At 46.1% G+C, this 19278-nt stretch overlaps 1 protein-coding gene across 1 annotated transcript in view; it reads right to left on the bottom strand.

Annotated features, from left to right (window-relative positions):
* Positions 1-18635, bottom strand: part of GLI1 (GLI family zinc finger 1) — a 318627-nt gene extending 299992 nt beyond the window's left edge. Inside the window, exon 1 of the mRNA XM_069653582.1 lies at positions 18084-18635. The gene's annotated coding sequence lies outside the window, so the exon portion shown is untranslated. The remainder of the gene's footprint in view (positions 1-18083) is intronic.
* Between the last annotated feature and the right edge of the window lie 643 nt (positions 18636-19278).

Below are 19278 nucleotides of genomic sequence, written 5' to 3'. Positions count from 1 at the left end.
TTATACTTGCAACAGTGAGACTTGTCAATAAGATCGAGAAAGTCTTACTGCCCTTAAACAAATCAATGTACATGAAGAAAGTTACCACAGATGTATGAGTTGAGTTACAGAAGGTTGTCATCTCATGAATTACCTCATATTTTGGCAGTACAAGAGAGACTGCCCGAACAGCTAAAATTTTGCTTTTTTAAAATTTTTCCAGATTGGTGCTTATATTGGTGCCTATATTGATGTTTCTGTTCCTTAGTTTTGGATGGATTCACATGTCTAATGGATTGCACTTAACACATAGGTTGTAAAATAAGTACATATTTTTATATTGGAAATTGGAAATTGGAAAAATATGTTTTGTACTTTGAGAAATGCATTTTAAGAAATCATGTAATGTATATAGTTATATTAACTTTGTAAAGGTGCAAACTTAATGTTTTGCTACCAAAAACAAATAAAAAAAAATAACTAAAAAACATTAGGGGACATTTAGAAAAAAACCTTAGGACACATCTTTATGACACTTAAAGCTTAAAGCCTAATAACAAATAGTCAAAATGGTAGGTTTGCATGTTATGTGGGAGTTAGATTTGCGGAACGCTAAGTACTAGCTCCTGGTTCCCTGGGTGGTAGCTCCAGGTCACTGGTTAACACTGGATACCCAGGAGCTGCAGTTAGCTCCTGCTTTTCCAACCTTAATATGGAATCCTGCATTCCAGAGATGACTTTGAAATGTTTTCATGGACTCAAAGGTGCAGCCGCCACTTTGCTGCGGTGCATTGTTCTCCCTAAAGCTCTGCTCTTTTATATTTCGAACACTTGAAGTATCAGCATCTACCCAGCAGCCGCACAAGACCTGGAAATAAACTCGCACTTACTGTACGATATTTTGTATCCACTCCAGGGAAGTTACTTCATGATATGTGACTGGTGTCAAAGGCCGTGTGCTGTCATTTCCTGTAATGTCCTCAGAGGTCAAAGGCAAAATGACACAACCACATCCACCCTTCTCCGAGAGGGTGAGAGCTATAGCAGCATATGGAAAATGTATTACCTCTTGAGCCCTCCCTCTCCCTTCTTCCCTCCCCACTTTTTGTGTGTGACCACTTTTGGTGGCTGCGTCTTTCTTAAACGTTTAATGTGAAGGACACTTAAAGCTGCTTATTGTCCCCAAACATAAATCATGTACCCAGAAACTCTGCATATTACAAGTTTCCGCATAGCTGTCAACCGACCCCACCCGGGACTCGAGCATACAACCCTCCAGGCCTCAAAGGTGTTGGGGAAACCTGCGAGCAGGGCAGGCAAGGTAACCAGGTCATCACGTTGCTAAAGTGATTATTCTTTCACATACAAGCCTCCATTTGCAATCGCTTTATTGGGGTCTCCTGACAAATGATCACAGACCTGTGTAAAAGAAACTTAGGTCCACATTGTCTTTTCTCTGGGTAGTAAATCATTCCCGGAAGCATTTCTCTATTGCCACGTGACTGCCCGTAAAGTTCTGCGTGCGTGCGTACTGTTCCACGAACCAGTAGATACGCTCAGAGGCCAGAAGTCCCAGCGGAGTGCGCCCGTTGCACAAGCTCTAGCCTAGAAAGCTTTCATTGGCCAGGGACGCTTCCAAACTGTTCACAACCCAGCTTTGTCTAGACGAGACTCACAAGCCACCTGGAAAAACATACCGTAGCCCAGAAACCACTAACGCACAAGTGCCCAGCGACGCCCTCGCAGTGCATTGGGTACAGAGGAACACTTCAGGAGGTCACCAGCTCTCAAACCATAGGCGGTCACCCACTCAGTCGCACACCTCAGAAAAACACTCACTCTCACACCCGACCTATGAACATGCCCCTCACTCTATTTGATACAATTAGATACATCATGAGATCAGTCATTCTCACACCCCAGGGAGGTCCATAGGGTTCACACATTGACCCATGCTGCTGCAACGCTGCAGCGCGCATTTTGGTGGCAAGTTAACCTCACCTCTGGGTATGAAGAAATGCACACAATTATGTAGCCATCACCAGCAACTAAGACAACCGATCACACACCTCTCTGGACCCTGCACAGCCTAATACACAGAGCATTGCTCTTCTATTGGGTAGCGGATAGTCCTCAATGGGGACACAATGTTGATCAATATTTCCACCCAAAGTTGTCTCCTAAATGGAATTTCTTTGAAATATATTTTATGCGCTGGTATTTGATGGGGACACAATGTTAGTCAATGACTCCATACGATGTTATCTAGATGCTATTAGCGCAGGGACATCGTATTTATCTCCTCTCAGCCAATCAGAATATTTAGAGTACAGTCAATAACTAGTGGTATTGACTGCATTGTGAATATTCCGTCTTCAAAAGCAGACAGGGAACAGCAATGCAATTTCCAGGCAATGGTTCTTCACCAAGAAACTTCCTTTCTGGGAGGACCTTTTTTTTTAAGGCTCCATTGTATTTACACACCAGAAACAAAGATAAACACATGGGACTATGCTTTCACTTGGTTAGAGATAAACCGTTTAAGTATACATGACATCTAATGCATGCTCATGTTAAACACGCTCCAATTTAACTAAGTTTGCAAGTAAAATACTTTATGAAGAAAACATTGTCATTTTACCACTACAAAGTAAAACCACATTTAATTCACAAACTGAGTTTGTCTATTTACTTTACTCACTATTACAGGGACGTCTTTACTTGACCACTTGAACTCTACAACATGTACTGCTACCCCCACAATGTGCTAGTAGCCTTATAGACCTCAGGAGGGCTCATTACTGCTTGGATTAATGACCCTTCCCCAACGTATGGCCCGAAGGTGGCGGGTCATTAACCCACTATAATGACCCAGCCCTCAGTCTATAAGGCTATATTACTGTATGCTTGACATGTATCAATGAACTGTTCTCTGTTATGCAACATATCGCCGTGTAGCAGAAGCCCTGAATCTTGCTTTACAGATGCCGCGTAACATTACACAACACTTGTTCCTTGACCACAAGAATGGAGCACAATGGCACAACACTACTGTTTCTGTAAAAAGGAACCGACTCAGGTGTCTAGTATCTAACATCGCCTGGCTATGGTGGACAAAGTGTTGCCAAATTGAAGACTATCCAACCTGGAGGCCGAACTTCTTACCAAACCTCTCGTAATAGTTCCAGCACTTGACCAAAAAAAGTGTCATTCTGGGCAATCAAGAGCTTTGTCTCTCTGTGCCTGAAATTGTAACTATGTATAACTAGCTGTGCCCTGCATACCATACAGCGATCTAGTGCTCTCTTACTCTCTTACCCTTTCTCTCCCTCCGCCCTCTCTTTCTTCCGCCCTCTATTTCTTTCTCCCTCTCTTTCGGTCTCTCTCTCTGTCTAGCTCTCGCTCGGTCTGTCTCTCTCTCTTTCACTCTATCTCTCTATTTCTTCCTACGTGGGTGAAAGTCGCATTGTCAGGCGCACGTTGGCTAGAGTCATCGCAGCCACTGCTGACAGCAGTGCAACCAGAGCATAAACACAGCTGTCTTGTGAGAGCAACTATGGAAATAAAAAAGGAATTATACTAATATTGTAAAGTGGCTCGCTTTAAAAGTTTACAATGTTCATTTCTAATGATCAGCAACTATTGTAGTCTGAGTAAAGCACATTAGTAAAACCTGCTTGTTTTGTTCCTCATGGGGTATAATGCATCTATAATATGATATGATAGGTTATTTATAACACGCTTAATACCCAGAGGTTTCTAAGCACGGACCCGGGGATCGAACCTGTGCACCTCCGTGTCGTCTTGCTTCCAAGGCAAGCATGTTGCCACTGTGCTATCCTCCCATCTATGAGAGAGAGAGTGAGAGTTGGAGAGAGAGAGAGAGAGAGAGAGAGAGAGAGAGAGAGAGAGAGAGAGAGAGAGAGAGAGAGAGAGAGAGAGAGAGAGAGAGAGAGAGAGAGAGAGAGAGAGAGAGAGAGAGAGAGAGAGAGAGAGAGAGAGAGAGAGAGAGAGAGAGAGAGAGAGAGAGAGAGAGAGAGAGAGAGAGAGAGAGAGAGAGAGAGAGAGAGAGAGAGAGAGAGAGAGAGAGAGAGAGAGAGAGAGAGAGAGAGAGGTGGCCCTGATTGCCAGAGAAATGGGACATGTCTGCACATGGCTTGTAGTAGTAGTGCAGGGCTGCAGGTTGTCTTGCCTTGTAAGGCATACTCCTGCTATGCCCTGGCCAACTAACCTCCCTCTAAGATCGCCTACCCCCTTGCACTACACACACTAACCCCCACAGAAGACCACCACAGGCCTAGGCGTTAGCACATCCACACTAACTGAGCCACGACTAAGCTCTGCTCTCTAGCCGTGTTGCAGTCTCCCACCTCAGCAGCTAACCAGACCCAAAGCACTGTAGTCGATCAAATGATAGGCACATCCTTGTGAATAAAATACTCCCCAGTTTTTCCGCCAAACCCATGGAAAGCAGATTGGCACTCGGGAACCAGGTACTTCCAACCTGCGCCCATCAAAACCACAGATTTTGCCTCTGCCTTACCCGATGTCCCACTAACAAGTCCGCCCCCTTTTTCCTTACAAAGCCAAGCACAGCGAGGCCACCAATAGAGGCAGACAGGCACTATACAAGACCGCTTTCATTACATAGCATTACAGCACCCACCCTGATATTGAAATCTCTGTAACATGGAACCATATATAAACTGATACATACAGCTGAAGGTTCTGGTTGTGAAGACAAAATAACTGCGTTAGCTGCCACTCCACTGGGTTTGGCTGATGCTTCCTTTCCATGTGGCAGAATTATTTTAATGGCGGGTGGCAATGACTACATTTTGACCCCTGCGCATTACATTGTGATTTTGGAAGTCCAGTGTCTACCGGGCCCCACCCTCCTTGATGCTCAATGTTCAGCACCCTATGTTATAGATGCCTCTCTACAATACATACCACCGTAAAGTACCGCTGTGCTATATCTCTGCAAAAATACCACTGGGAACTACCATAATGTAGGGATGATGCTCAGCACTCCTCTACAATGCACACACAGGTAGACAATGGACTTCCAAAATCACAATGTACTGCAGCGGGATCACACAAAGCAATTGGGACCGCTCTAGAGGCAGAAAGCAGTTTTAGTTTCACATATTAAGCTGGCATCATATATAACGTTATCTTAGGATGTCTGTGCATTGGTGACTGAACATGGGCAGCGCCATCACTGCCCTGAGCCATGGACACATTCTGCCACTTGGAGAAGCAGGACCAGGATGGCCGTGAAACCCATCCGAGGACTCAAGTGCCTGCAGGCTTCTGGGGGTGTTAAGCTATGTCAGTGATCCAATGCCCCTACCAACAGTGTATGTTTGCTGCATGCAGCCTGCACAGAGGATCATAATACGGGCAGTACGTGTCATACTCGGGGGGCCGCAGCCTTTCCCACCGACGAGCCCAGAGGAGAATCAAAGACACAAAAGAGGGAGCGGCGGAAGGCGTCCTCCCCACCCATTGCCTAGCGTTAGGCTTTGCAACAGCTGAGTTTACAATGCGCCTCTGTGGACAGCCCTCTCTTAATGGGGAACAGGCGGCGAGGAAGTCGGCGAGGGTCGCTCCAGAGACGTTCCTTGTGTTTTCCATGTTGCATCTTTACAGCAGCTGCACTAGGCCCTTCCGCAGATTTTTGGCGCTGGTTTGAAAGGGGGAATCTAATGATTTTTAGGTGCCAACAGCAAATTGTGTCACTTTGTGGGACCATACGTACTCATTTTTTCAAGTGTTTAGAAAGCCCTTTCTTGAGCCTTAACACGCAGCGTTATATTATCTACTGTGAGGAGCAGGGATATGTGCTGTTTTTTTTTTATTCAATTGGGATTTTTCAGCGCAGTTTGCTGGAGTTGTGTGAACTGTGAGTTTTCTAAGGAATGCCGAACTGAGAATTTAGTGGAAATGCCAAGGTTACTGGCAGCTTCAACCTGGCAGCTTACTGGGAATGTCAAACCTGGAGTTGGTTGAGAAAGCCAAGCGTAGTGGACGCTGGTTGGGGACTGCAATCTGAGGGCTTATTGGGAATGTTATGTTGACTTGGAAGGTCAAACTGGGAGCTTACTAGGAATGTTAAGCTGGGAGTTTCTTGAACAGTTTTAGGGTAAAAGCTGGAAGGAAAGGATGCGCAGTTAGAAACCTATAAATGGAAGTCCCCCATTATATACGAACATCAGGGCTGGTCATTGGGCCGGCTCTCGCCAGATCCGAGATCTGGCACCAGATGTGGCAGCGGATCTCGGGATGTGGCCAGAGTCAGCCGCCCCAAACTCCTGCACTGCGCAGGGGAGAAGGGAAAAAAAACACACGCGAGTAAACTGTAACTTCCTCTGGTGACCTCATGCAAGAGGTCACAAGAGGAAGTTACAGTACTCTGCCATGACCCGGATTATTTATTTATTCATGCAATGTTTGTCGCATACATATAACCGACAAACATTGCATACATAAATATACAGGTATCCAACAAACATTGCATGAATAAATATCCCTATTAACATCACACAACTGCTTTTAGAGGGGAGCTGCAAGAGCTGTGCCGGGTGTGGTTCAAGTAAAGGAAAACGTTGCTTATGGTGAACAGAAATCACTGTGTTTGAATAGTACCCAAGGGGGAGTTTTTAAAAAAATAAAAATTGGATGCAAATTGTGCATTTTAAAGAATATTTACTCAGCAACACTGGTCAAAACTATTATCCGCCTAGTGAAGTAACTCATCACCAGTGCCATGGAAGTGGTTTAAAGCGGAGTTGATACATAGTTTGGAAAATAAGCCGCATGAAAGAAATAGTGCCGTTTTAAACTATTACTTTGGACATTTCCTTTGATCGGAGATCAACTGCCAGCTCCGCCCCCCCCCTTATCCCCACCTCCTCGGGCACTGCCTCTGCAAACTCCACCCCCACCTCGGCCCTTGTGGGATACCCCACCAATTTATTTCCATTTCCACCACTGATGAACATGCCTTAGTCGTCTCCCTCACACATCTCATATTGGCAACTGTAACCACCGGAATGCTTTCCATCAGTAGAAGGCAAAACTTGCTGGGAGAGGACAGTTAAGGCCGTGTAAAGATGTGTTCATTGAATATACTGGAAACCGGCAATGATGTGGGGCCTAATGGAACGTTGAAATGATGTACCAATAGTCAATAATGTAAACTAGCAACAATGTGCTCATGGGGTACACTGGAAATCTTTCCTGATATGCCAACTGGACACAATGGGATCTGTGGCCTTCTAAGTGAGCATTGGGGGATTTGATATCTGGGGATAAGGTAAACTGAAATGATGTGCTAAATTATGCAAATGGCAGCTGCTGTGCTAACTAGGCTTAACGTAACATAGTAACAACGTGCTAGATAGGTTCAACGCACATACATAGAAACTAAACAACATGTGAATATGTGGTGCCTTGTACTGGCATTGACACTTTGTCATTTGCAACAGAGACCTTTTCCAGGGATTCTTGACATGGACGGATTTAGACACAGGGCGGGTGCTGGTCTAGCACAAAGATGCAATGTGGGATACTTTGTGACCTCTGCATACACTGCCATGAACCACGCAGCAGGCTAGTCCAGTTCACTCCGGAGTAAAAGGGATGTGTCGGGCTATGAAAATGCTCGGGAGAAAGGAGACTAAAAACCCTTCTGCTCCTAGGCCACAAACTGCCACAAATGGCCAGGTGCAGCAGGCTGGGAAGTTAGAGTGAAACTATCACGGAACAAGGAGTCCAACCTAGAGACTAAAAGCATCAACAAAATTAGGTTTATCACAATTTACAGCGCCGATGGTTATATTGCATGCAACACCCTCAAAAAACACTGGAGAAAATTACATTTGGACAAAGATTTAACAAACGTTCTTGACTCACAACCATCCACAACATATCGCAAGGCAACAACAATTAAGAATCAGATTAGCCCTTTTTTTATCAAGCAAAATGGGAAGCGCTAGTACCATACAAGCAATGTGCCACTTGGCAGCCATCACAGGAAACCACAAGTGTGAACACTGTCAAATCTGTCCCCAAATGATGGAGGGGAAAAACAATTGACCTACCGAATGACACTAAAAAAACGAACTGGACAATGCATAAACTGCAACACCACATTTGTCAAATGTGGTATTCAGTGCCAATTTGAGAAATGGTACATTGGGAGCACTGGGCGACAACTTAAAACACGAATAACGGACCACCTAAGAGCCATCAAAAATAAAGACCCAAGATACCCACTTTGTAAATTGTGACACAATATATAGTGAATGCTACTCTCCAGTATGAACCTAAGCAAAAAGGACAACATATATTCACAAGCACAAACACAATCCAAAATATTTTGCCACCTAATAGCAAAAATGCCTGCTTAGCAATATTGACTGTATTACAAGTGTTTAGTTACACTCATCTCTTAAATTATACACATAGATCGAACAATAGTGATACCCCTTGTGTAGGAATGAGTAACATGCACAAACAGTACAGCGATTCCTTAACCGCTGTACCAGTCAATATGGCCGCCGAAACGGGCAGACGCAGTGATGTCATCACAGTGCAACGTGCACGCGATGACGTCACAGAAGTTAATACATTATGTCGACTATTTTAGAATGCCGAACCCACAAGCACCAGAGCTCTGGATTTCTAACCTGCTGGACTATCCTATTCAATTACCCTCATTTAAAGGCAAAATATGTTCTTCAATGGGTATCCCTAGTATGGTTGAAGTATTGACTATATAGTAGGAAAGATGAAGTATCCTGCCTCCTGCAGGATCTGCCTTGGGCTAGTAACAACAAGGAGCAAGAACCATGCTGACCCAGGTAAGTACAAATGGAAACAGGCTTTATTCACTTCTTAAGTTCCATAGCATAGGTGGTAAGTAAGAGAGATGGTAATAGGCTTCCATCCTAGTTCCCTGCCCAGCTCCAAGTCCCTAACTGTAACTTGTAGAACCGGAGGCAGGACCTGCCCTGGGCTAGTAACAACCCAGAGCAAGAACCAAGCTGTCCCAGGTAAGTACAAATGGAAACAGGCTTTATTCACTTCTTAAGTTCCATAGCATAGGTGGTAAGTAGGAGAGATGGTAATAGGCCTCCATCCTAGTTCCCTGCCCAGCTCCAAGTCCTTAACTGTAACTTGTAGAACCCCCAGGTGTCCCAACACTCTATGCTCCACAGGAACATTCCACAAGCATCATCACACACACATGCACTCACATAACACCCAAGATACCACAAAAGACTTTACAACTAAATGTGTGTTGCTCTTTCAGAAAAAACTTACTGATACTATAAGAGGATTCAGATAATCTAGGAAATACAGTGAATATAATAGGGTAAGTAGACCACAAATACAAGTGTATAGAACCCTAAAGTACATAACAAACTATTATTATATAACCGAAAAAAGACTTATACAATGTTTCTTACTATTTTCTTTTTATGTTTATTTTATTCTTAGATGAAACTATATTTGCAAGAAATGTTGTTGCCATAACCTCCTAATGATCCACAGTATGGATGGATGTGGTGAAACCCCACGGGTAGAGGTAGAGATTTGGAAACACCCATGAGCTATTTGTGACATAATGGGAAACCAATGATTAGTTTATGATTTTTATGCACTAATGAGACATCTAAGCTCTTGAAGCAATTTATGATTTGATGCAATTAAAAAGCATCCACGAATTTATATGTGGAAAATTCAACCAATAAAACTGAAATTTCTTTATTCCAAAATAATGGCTCTTTCTTCATTTGAACAAATGATCAATACACCTGTACTAACTGATTGCCAGGCGCAGCTGCAAACCCACAAACTTTTAGGATTCTATGGTTCCATGACCAGCTCTGGGTTGCACCACCTGACTTGGGGGCACGCCCCTGGCCGCGCACCCCAAGGAGGCGAATGAATGCTCATGGTGCACGTGACCTGTAGCACGTAAACCTCATACCGTGGAGAATGCGGAAGTCATATTCCACTGTTGTGACGCACCTCAGGGAAGTGCGACATTTCGATGACTCCCGCAGTTAAGTTCATACCTGAGTACAGCATAGTAAGCCACGTGCCCTGTCTCCCTACCTACACTGCGCTGGGCCGTAGACCTCTGAGACCCACGTGCCAACTGCTGAGTATGGCGCTGCTAGACTCTGAAGGAAACTGGCCCGCAGCTCCTGTGCTGCCCGCAAGCTGAACCGAACGGGGCAGTTGGCCTCTCTGTGTCGCAGGCCTGCTGCAGAGCGCAGCCTTGCTTTCTGGCCCCGCCGGAGACTCGGGCCTGCCACAGTGACAGGCCTCAGGGAAAGGTGGGGGAGGTGTCAGAACTGCAGGTATTGTTTTTAATTGTTGGGGTAAGGCAAACACCAGAGAGGTGGGTGGTTGGGTGGCGGGGGGGTTAGGGTGGTCACAGGATGGCAGGTATTCCTTTGCATTTATGAGGGGATGGGAAAAGAGACGGAAGGTGGGTTGGATTGGCAGGATGCCAGATCTTTTTTTCTTCGTGGGTGGGGGGTAGGGTCATGGGGGGTACCCATCCATGTGGTCAATCTCAAGCTTCTCTCCTCCAGAGGGTACCTTTCACTTTGGAGTTCTGAATTATGTCAGAGAAAACTGAAGCATCCATATAATTTTCTAGCAAATGTCTGTCAGAGAAACTGAGTGAAGTATAGCCCCATTATTCAGAGTGGCCCATCTATAGTCCCATATATTATGTCTATATACATTAGTTGATGATATTAATTCAGCCAGGCAGATAGAGACTGGAAAGCACAGCGCTTGTACGAGTAAATGTCAAATACAAAGAATCAGAAAGAAATACAATTAAGTGGTTGGTGGTAATACTGCCATGGGCGATTGTATGTGTGTGTGGTCCCCTGCCCAGGGATACCAACAATCAAAAGGCTAAACAATTAATACAATCACACTGCGCATGTTAACCAACAATTTTTATATAAGTAGAAACAGTAAATGGGTCTCAGCAGACACGTTTTTCGAGCACAGCTCTTCTTCTAAAGCTATACTGATTCAAAAGGGTTGCAAACCTGTGCTTGCATGTCTCAAAAGTATCAAGATGCATTGCTGCATTTGTGGGATGACACTCACTCTCCTGGATGCCTTTCAACTTCTGTAAAATATTGCGACTTGAAAAGCAAACTGGTCACGAACGTTCCAAAACGGGCACTCAGATCGGACTCAAAAGGTCAAAACGAAACTGCCAGATTCAGAAATGCTAACCGACTCGGGAAAGCCTTCCATATTAAAGCAGCCATGATGTGGAACAACCTGCCCATCTCTTTAAGACTAGAACAGAAATACACAAGTTTCCAATGAAAACTCAAGACAACATTTGTTCAAATGACAAACCTGTCCCAGGAAACTTAAACCCCCAATGTTTTACTGAGCGCCTTGTCCTGTGATTATATGTGTTTCTGTCCCTACGTCTTCATGTCAGCGCCCTGATGCTTGCGAGCTGCTGGAGCTATATAAACAAATAAATAAAATAAAAATAAATTAACTGGCCTACTGTTAAATCTCAGTTATCCACTACAGAGTGTAATTTGCTTTCGGACTTTGAGAACATTCAGACATGTAATTGCTCATTTTACTATAGCCGATAAGGTATTTATAGCCAGTAAGATAGCTAAGTGGGTTGAGCGCTCGTTGCTGCGATGTGTGCGTGATGTTCAGCTTGCAGGTTCAAATCCTGGCAAGGCCAGCTCAGCCATTCATCCTTGTGACGTTGATAAATGAGTACGAACACAGGTTGAGTGATATTGTATGTACATTTGTTCTATATAAAGCACTTAAGTGTGAGTGCTATATAATAATGCATTGTTATCATTTGTCCTTGGACGTCTGCTTACGTTCACAGTAATTTGGTAATATGAGCCTATACACACTGATATTACCGATACATATGGTGATCCATTCTTTGTATATCACATTCCACTGATATCGTAACCATATTTTTCATAGTGTACTCAGGAGCAATGCTATGTGGTGGAACTTCCTGTTTTATCAAGGGGTGAACGGTTGTTTACCATCGCTTCCCGTGATGCCACTTCGGGGTGTGGTCAAATGATATCACTTCCTGTGATATTATCAGAGGTGATGGGTAATGTGATGTCACTTCCGCTACCCCTGGCATTTTTGTGAAATGGTGTCCCTGTCTGTTGACAATTGCCAATCAAACAGTCAATGAGAGAATGAGAGAATGCCACTTGAACCCCTCAATTTATTTTATTTTTTGCATTTTTAAAGCTCTCACACACCCTGGGGGCATCGAGGTGCTGTTACAGGACTATGTCTCTTAGATGCGTATTTATAACACGCTTAATACCCAGAGTTTTCTAAGCGCGACCCGGGGATCGAACCTGTGTAGCTTCGTGTCTTCTTGTTTCCAAAGCTAGTACTTTGCCGCTGAGCTATCCTCCCAGGACAATGACCTTGTAGAACTATTGTTCTGTTTTCCCTGTTTGTGATTGTTCCATTCAGGGATATATGGCATGCATATTACTCCATCTCTACCAATACAAACAAGGCCATAGAAATGCAGCTAATGACAGTGATCACAGTGCAAATTATAATGCAGCAAGCAATACACGTTCAGCACATTGTGCTCATGCTTACATATCCAAGAAACCAAAAACAGCTTTTTTTCATGATTAATACCTTTTGGAGCTTCATGTGTGAACTAGTGACTCTGGTTGGTTTTCTGGCGCATATAGTCGGCTGGGCTATTACCGATGCTGCATGGAACACTGCCACTCCCATCACCACCAGCCACGAACTGTTGCATTTTAGTTTTGCATTCATGAGTTTTGCTACAGAATTGAAGCTGAGCGTTATCTGGGTATGAAGTGCCTACTGCAATATATTTACCCAATCAGAAAGATAGACCCCCACAGGAGGGCGCCCACGAGGACTAGCACTCTTCTGTCTACCTAGCACGCCCGCTAGACTCGGGGGTTCTGCATACCCTACATCTGCGCCCCGCGCATGAGCACGCCCACCCTTGCAGCTGGAGCACGCTTCCTGGTGCAGGCTTAGACACGCTGGTGCACTTTTCTGAATAGAATGGCTTCTTGTAAATCTATGGACCTGATTTACCAAGGCCTTTTTCAATGGGATTTCAGGCCCCCTGTGCTCAACAAGTCTGATGTGATGCGTTATCTGTCCCCTTCTAGATAGCTCCCTTCAGTCCTTTGGGGTTCTGGACCCAAGGGTGGATTGGGTCACAGGGAACTCTGGAGATTATAACCCGGGTCTTTGGGTTGTAGCCACGGATAGAAGCTAGCTCAGGTGCTACAACCAAAATGCTAGCTAGCCCCGAGTCCTGACAGTCCCAACATTAGCTTAGCCCCTGACCTTTTCCAGAGCTAGCAACACCCCTGGTTGAGCTTGCTGAAAATGTGTGAAATGGGGCCACTTTGAAAATGATGTCCAGGGCCTCTTTTGGTTGCCAGTCCGCCCCTGCCTCCAATCCTTGCGTGGGCCACAGTCCTCATACAGCACCCATCTGACAGCAGCAGTAGGCCACGTGCAGACATGGCGCTGCAGGCCTGGAAGCAGGCTGTCATCATGTGTGGTCCTCCTGGCGCATGCAGTACATGCTACGGCAGCCTCCACGTGCCGATGACTCACGGGACAAGTGGCCTGCTCTCGCGGTACGTCCATCAAAGCAGAAACATGTGCCGAAGCCCCATTGCCCGAGACTTCATCGAGAGAGAGAGAGAGAGAGAGAGAGAGAGAGAGAGAGAGAGAGAGAGAGAGAGAGAGAGAAAGAGAGAGAGAGAGAGAGAGAGAGAGAGAGCTAGAGAGAGAGAGAGAGAGGGAAAAGGAGAGAGGGAAAGATAGAGAGAGAGAGAGAGGGGGAAAAGGAGAGAGGGAAAGATAGAGAGAGGGAGAGAGAGAGAGAGAGAGAGAGAGAGAGAGAGAGAGAGACTCCTAAACTCTCAATGGGGACCCTTGGATCATTTATGAAGCACTCGTCTTGTATACGTAATCAAAACGGTGGTGGCGTTAACTAGCCGCACAGGCACTTTTCTGTAGGCGCCATAGCTTCGAGAGGGAAAGGGAGAGAGAGGGGTTCGGCTTGGCGTGCAACTGAGGGAGTCAAATTGGAGGACACCCTTTGCCTTACCAAACGTGTTATGCTGATCTCCCCTTGAGTAAAAACACTCCTTTCGAGTGCAGCGCAGAGCGACTTGCATTTTCCATTGAAAGAATTCATATCGTCCGTTTTTAAAGATCCTGGGTATGGCCTAGACCCCGCCCCACACAGGGGATAGCCCCACAGTTTAAAGACCACCGCTTCGAAAAATCAACCAATTTACACAAAGAGTTCAAAAAAAGCGTGAGGACCTAGTGCAGTTTTTACATTTTAGGTGGACATTGGGCAAGGAGCGGGAGGACCTGCCAGCGTGTGGATGTGCGTTTTCTGTTATAAGATATATATATATATATATGGAGAGAACGGCAGAGCGAGAGAGAGAGAACTTACATTCCCCGGTGCTGGGCGGCCCTCCCGCAGGCCCTGCAGTGTGTGCAGTGCAGGAGGTCCCCTGCAGTGTGTGCAGTGCAGAAGGTCCCCATCCTTCCCTTGTACGCCCCGAACCCGGGGCTTGCCATCGAGGCCTGCTTTCGCAGCTGGGAGGGGGGTTCTTTGCCACACTCGGTGTAGCCTGCGATTTGTCAAAGAAATCGATTCACACACAGCAATGCAAATACGAGGTGTCAGCATCAATGTGTGCTTTTTTGATCTTTTTTTTTTCTTCTGCGAAGTTAGCGCGTGTTTAATGTACCAACGCTACTGCAAGGCGTGGATGGGAAACGCCATGTTGAAAACACTTTTGGGCTCCGGTGGAGTCAGACAGCTGTACCAACTCTCGAAAGGGTCGGGCTGGAGGAAGGGCTGGGGGAGGGTGTTGGGGAGAAGGAGGCACTGCCTTTCCCTAGCCCTTCTCTAGAGACTACAGGCTTCTCTTCTGTAACCAGAAGTGGCCGGGACGGCGAGAAAAAGCGCAGGGCAAGAGGCTGCATTGAGCCGCAGGATGGCTGCATTAGAACTCCAGGGCCCGGTGGGGCAGTGAGGGGGACATAATACACTCCAACACACTTCTTAATAGCAGCGATCCAAGTGTTCGAAAAGAAGTAGTGGAACTATGTTCCCCATTGGCCTGCACCTCTCTACACAAACGCCATCGCCACACCACTCCCTGGCACAATATAAACGCCCAAACACAGTCACCTGCTGTTCAAGGTAATGTTCAGTGCAGTGCAGTGAAAGTGCAAGTTTCAACTTCTTTCTGCACTTTTATTTTAAAATGAAACCATTCTGGAATGGTTTCTTTTTAAAAATAAAGTATAGGAACAGCAAAAGTTAATTTAAAAAAATGGAATAGCATCGCTCCTGACCGCTCCTGCTCACTTCGACCACTGCTTAATAGCCTTGGAAAGGAGGGTGGTGCATGCACAGAGCACAGCGTAGTAGAGCAAGCAAAAGCCGAACAGGCAACGTCGGTGACAAGCACAGGCGCCTGTGCAAAGCCGGGCGACAGGTAGGCCTGTGTGTCAAGAGTAGGCAGAGGAAGCTCTCTTCCGCTGTCACGTTCGACGTGACGTCACGTATCTGCACTACGTGACCTCGTTCTTACAGGTTGGACCATTCTCAGCCTTCCTGCTTTCACGCCAAGGGAGCTCAGCGTCAACACAATCCCCTCATTCTAGAACCAGTTCCCCATTTCCCCCTCCCATGGCCCCCAGAACATTGCCTAAGTACCAGCAAGCAGGCTTCTCAGAGCTGTCCTCTACGGTCTCCCTTTAAAGGCCTTCTAAGCCTGGTGTGGCACCCACCACTGGGCGAGTGTGATGACATCCCAGGGTGAGAATGTCACCTCCACGGTCACCCCCAGAGCCCTCAATTCTATACACATGTGTCTCTTTCTACGGGCCGCTATACACTGGCCAGGTTAGGGTACGTGACTGGTTAAAGGTTTACATCCTGCGAAGCCCCAATCCACCATCATTCCTTCCTGTGTCAATAAAGTGAGGAGTGCGAGCAGCACCCATGAATTAAGGTTTTATATCATATAAACAGTCTCTGTCCATACTGCTGCCCAGGCAACATTGGGATTCCAGCAGAACCTCCCCGCAGTAGTGGGTTCACAAGAGACAGACGTGCTGGGTCCAAAACAGGGGTTTCCAATTGCCCACTTCAATGCAGAATAGTCACAAGAGGATCAAAGGAAAAAAAAAAACAAATCCCAGACCAACCACGTTAGGACTTTTCATCTTAAAAAGAAACAGATGGGCGGGAAATCCTATGGAAATAGCCTGCAGGTTAGTGGAGAAGCAGGTTGTTACCAGGGGTTAAACTGGGACATAAAATCCATCCAAGCACCAATGAAAACGTGCCCCCTCACCCTCAAATGATATCATATGGCATTTATAACGCGCCTATACACTGGTATTTCAAGGCGTAAACAATCACACATTACAAATCATTACTATCCAGAACTTACTGTTTGAGAACTATCCAAGGGGATCTTTGGGGTGAAATATGTTGCAATCATTGCATTTGAAAACATAATTGCATAGTAACATTGGTTACAACTGGTGTAGTCATTTATGAAACAGGCCCACTCTGGCCAAAAGAATGCTGCAGCCTGGCAAACAAAAAAAAGGCCCATCCTAGAAGGGCGGGCTGGCACTTCGGCATCGCCCTGTTGCCCCCTAGGCCAGTCTGAGCCTGGTTATTATACCCCATGACTAGACTCCCCCAGAGTCTTACCAAGAAAAAGAAATGCGCACAGCAACCAGTGGGTAGGCCACAACCTCCGACATGCTGGCTCTCAGCTTCTTCTCTGGTTTGGGCATCCCGGTGAAAGCGGCGCTCATAAACAGCCAGAACTAACGGGAGAGCCCAAACACCAGCAGAGATGTCCAGTGTTGTTGGGTAAATACCCGTCCTTTCCTGTTCCTCGCCCGTGTTGCCATGCGCCGACCCTTTAAACAACACCCACGGCATTCCCAGGTTCCCGGCACTGAATCCAGCCCGCTGTTTACCGAACAATAGCCAGACATCAATTTGTGTCTCTTGCAAACAGGCCTCGTCAGTTTCAGGGGGAAGTGGAACAAATTGCCCGGGCGCAGAAAGCCTGCCAGATCCAGCGCAAATTACCCATGTTCGGCTTCTGCTGGTGTGCAATTGTGTGCTTGTAATTATCGGCGCTCGCGCCGTTTTTACGGTGTAATCTCCACCTCTTATCGTAGAAGGGCTCCCATTTCCCCTACGGCGAAATGAAGGCCCGTGCTATCATCAAATATCACCCCCAAATCAGAGCCCATCGAATGTAGGTCAAATGTCTAACTTTATACAGCACTCGCTGCTCAGGCCACTTGTCAGCACTCCCAATTCCGGGGGATAAGGCAATTCAAGCCCAAAGACGTGACACGAATGTCCCACGGTCACACAGATAGGGCTCGGTGGGGAAGCCAAGATTAAAAATGACGATTCCCGGTCCAACAGCCTCACCGCTAAGTCACTTGACCACATTTCCCTTCTTTCAGTATTAAAAGTGGTGTCTGGCCACAAGACACATTTAGGAATAGCCACAGAGACACCGCACCAGAGCGAGGCGACGCTCACACACAATGTGATCATAAATAAACAACATAAACCACAAATAACTCCACACTTTCATTGAAAAGTTTGTTGTGGGGGTCCGAAAACTGCCACATTAGGATCCAGGTCTATTATTTTCAATGTGCCCAGTAAAAAAAGTGCCCCAAAGCATATGGGTAGGCAACCGACAAGTTGATCTAACACTGCATAACATGACAAAGCGCCCACCCAGCGGCATTTTGGCACTATGCAGATTCTACAAATAAAAACATGCTGCCATGCAAGCATTTCGGTGGTCTTCTTCAAGTTACATGGCCTCTCAGACGGCCTACCTGCCAATGCCGCAAACAATTCTGCATTCCCGCAACGTTCTCTAAATATCTGACACAAATATATATTTATATATATATTTAAAAGGAGTGAAACTTACCCTTTTTAAAGCTTCCCGAGAAGATACTGTCCGCAAAAGTCTGTGAGTGCTCCAACCAAATTCTACACAAAAATCCACTTTTCTTGGGGAAAAGTTGCGCTTTAAAGAAGTATTAAAATCCACAAAAAAGAAATGTAATTCAAGACACCGAAATTGTACAGTTCCCTCCGCTTATGAAAAAAAAAAGTTTGGGATTTTTTTTCCTTCCTCCAGCCAGGAAAATCAGTTCAACTCAATGCATTTTTTTCCGCTGTGGTTCCGAGACTTGCCTTAGTTCTAAATATTCCATTCTCAGACTGCAGCAGACTCCCTGGACCACCCTGAAGCGAAGGCAGCTCCGCGCTTCCTTTCAAAGTTTCGGAGCTGCTAACTTGCCCAGATGTTGCCAGTCTTGGGAGCAACACGTCGGGGGCACTCGGGGCTTCCTCGGGGGGCCAGAAGGGCAGGCTTGCTTCCCCGGGTACTTATTTTCGGGGGCTTTCTCGCCCCGGTGATGTTGCGCGAGTTTGAGTTGTAAAGCCTGAAATTTGGGAGTGGGAGGCGGAATCTCCGTGTGAGGTTGGGAGCCAGCCCAGGAGACTCCCAGCTCACAGCATGCTGGCTTTGGTTACACGGAGGCGGGGCAAACCCGGCCTGGAGTATGCAGCAGGAGCGCGGAATCAGTCGGGGGATTCGGGAATGCTGCGAAGGGGCTACACACAGGTCAGGCGAGCCCACGCGCAGGCAGCCTCGAGCACAGATACTCGAGAATCCGGCCACACACATAAACATACACGCACGCAAGGACACATAAACACATACCAAGTCTTGCAACAATGCGCCTACACAACACATCGACGCATACAGCCACTGACATTTACGTATACAAACGAGACACAATGTCGTTTAGAGCCGCACATAAAGTAATGCACACAAAACGACACCCTTTCACACGCCAATATACACATATACACAGAACAGTTCACAAACAATCTCACGCAGAACTAAACACTCACACTTGCATGTAGACACAAATGAGAATAGCCCTTCACACGCTCACGATGCACGCACCCTCATTTGTACCTGCAATATGCACACCGAGCTACAAATACACAATAATACATACAGACAAATGGACATGTGCAGAAACACTGTGACGAAATAACTACTGCACTGCAGGTGTACAGAATCGAGTAGGGGCGAAACTGCCTACCCA

Source organism: Ambystoma mexicanum, chromosome 3q (genome assembly GCF_040938575.1).
Source record: "Ambystoma mexicanum isolate Mex_15411 chromosome 3q, UKY_AmexF1_1, whole genome shotgun sequence".
Taxonomy (NCBI): domain Eukaryota; kingdom Metazoa; phylum Chordata; class Amphibia; order Caudata; family Ambystomatidae; genus Ambystoma; species Ambystoma mexicanum.
This window is presented reverse-complemented; position numbering and strand designations above follow the sequence as displayed.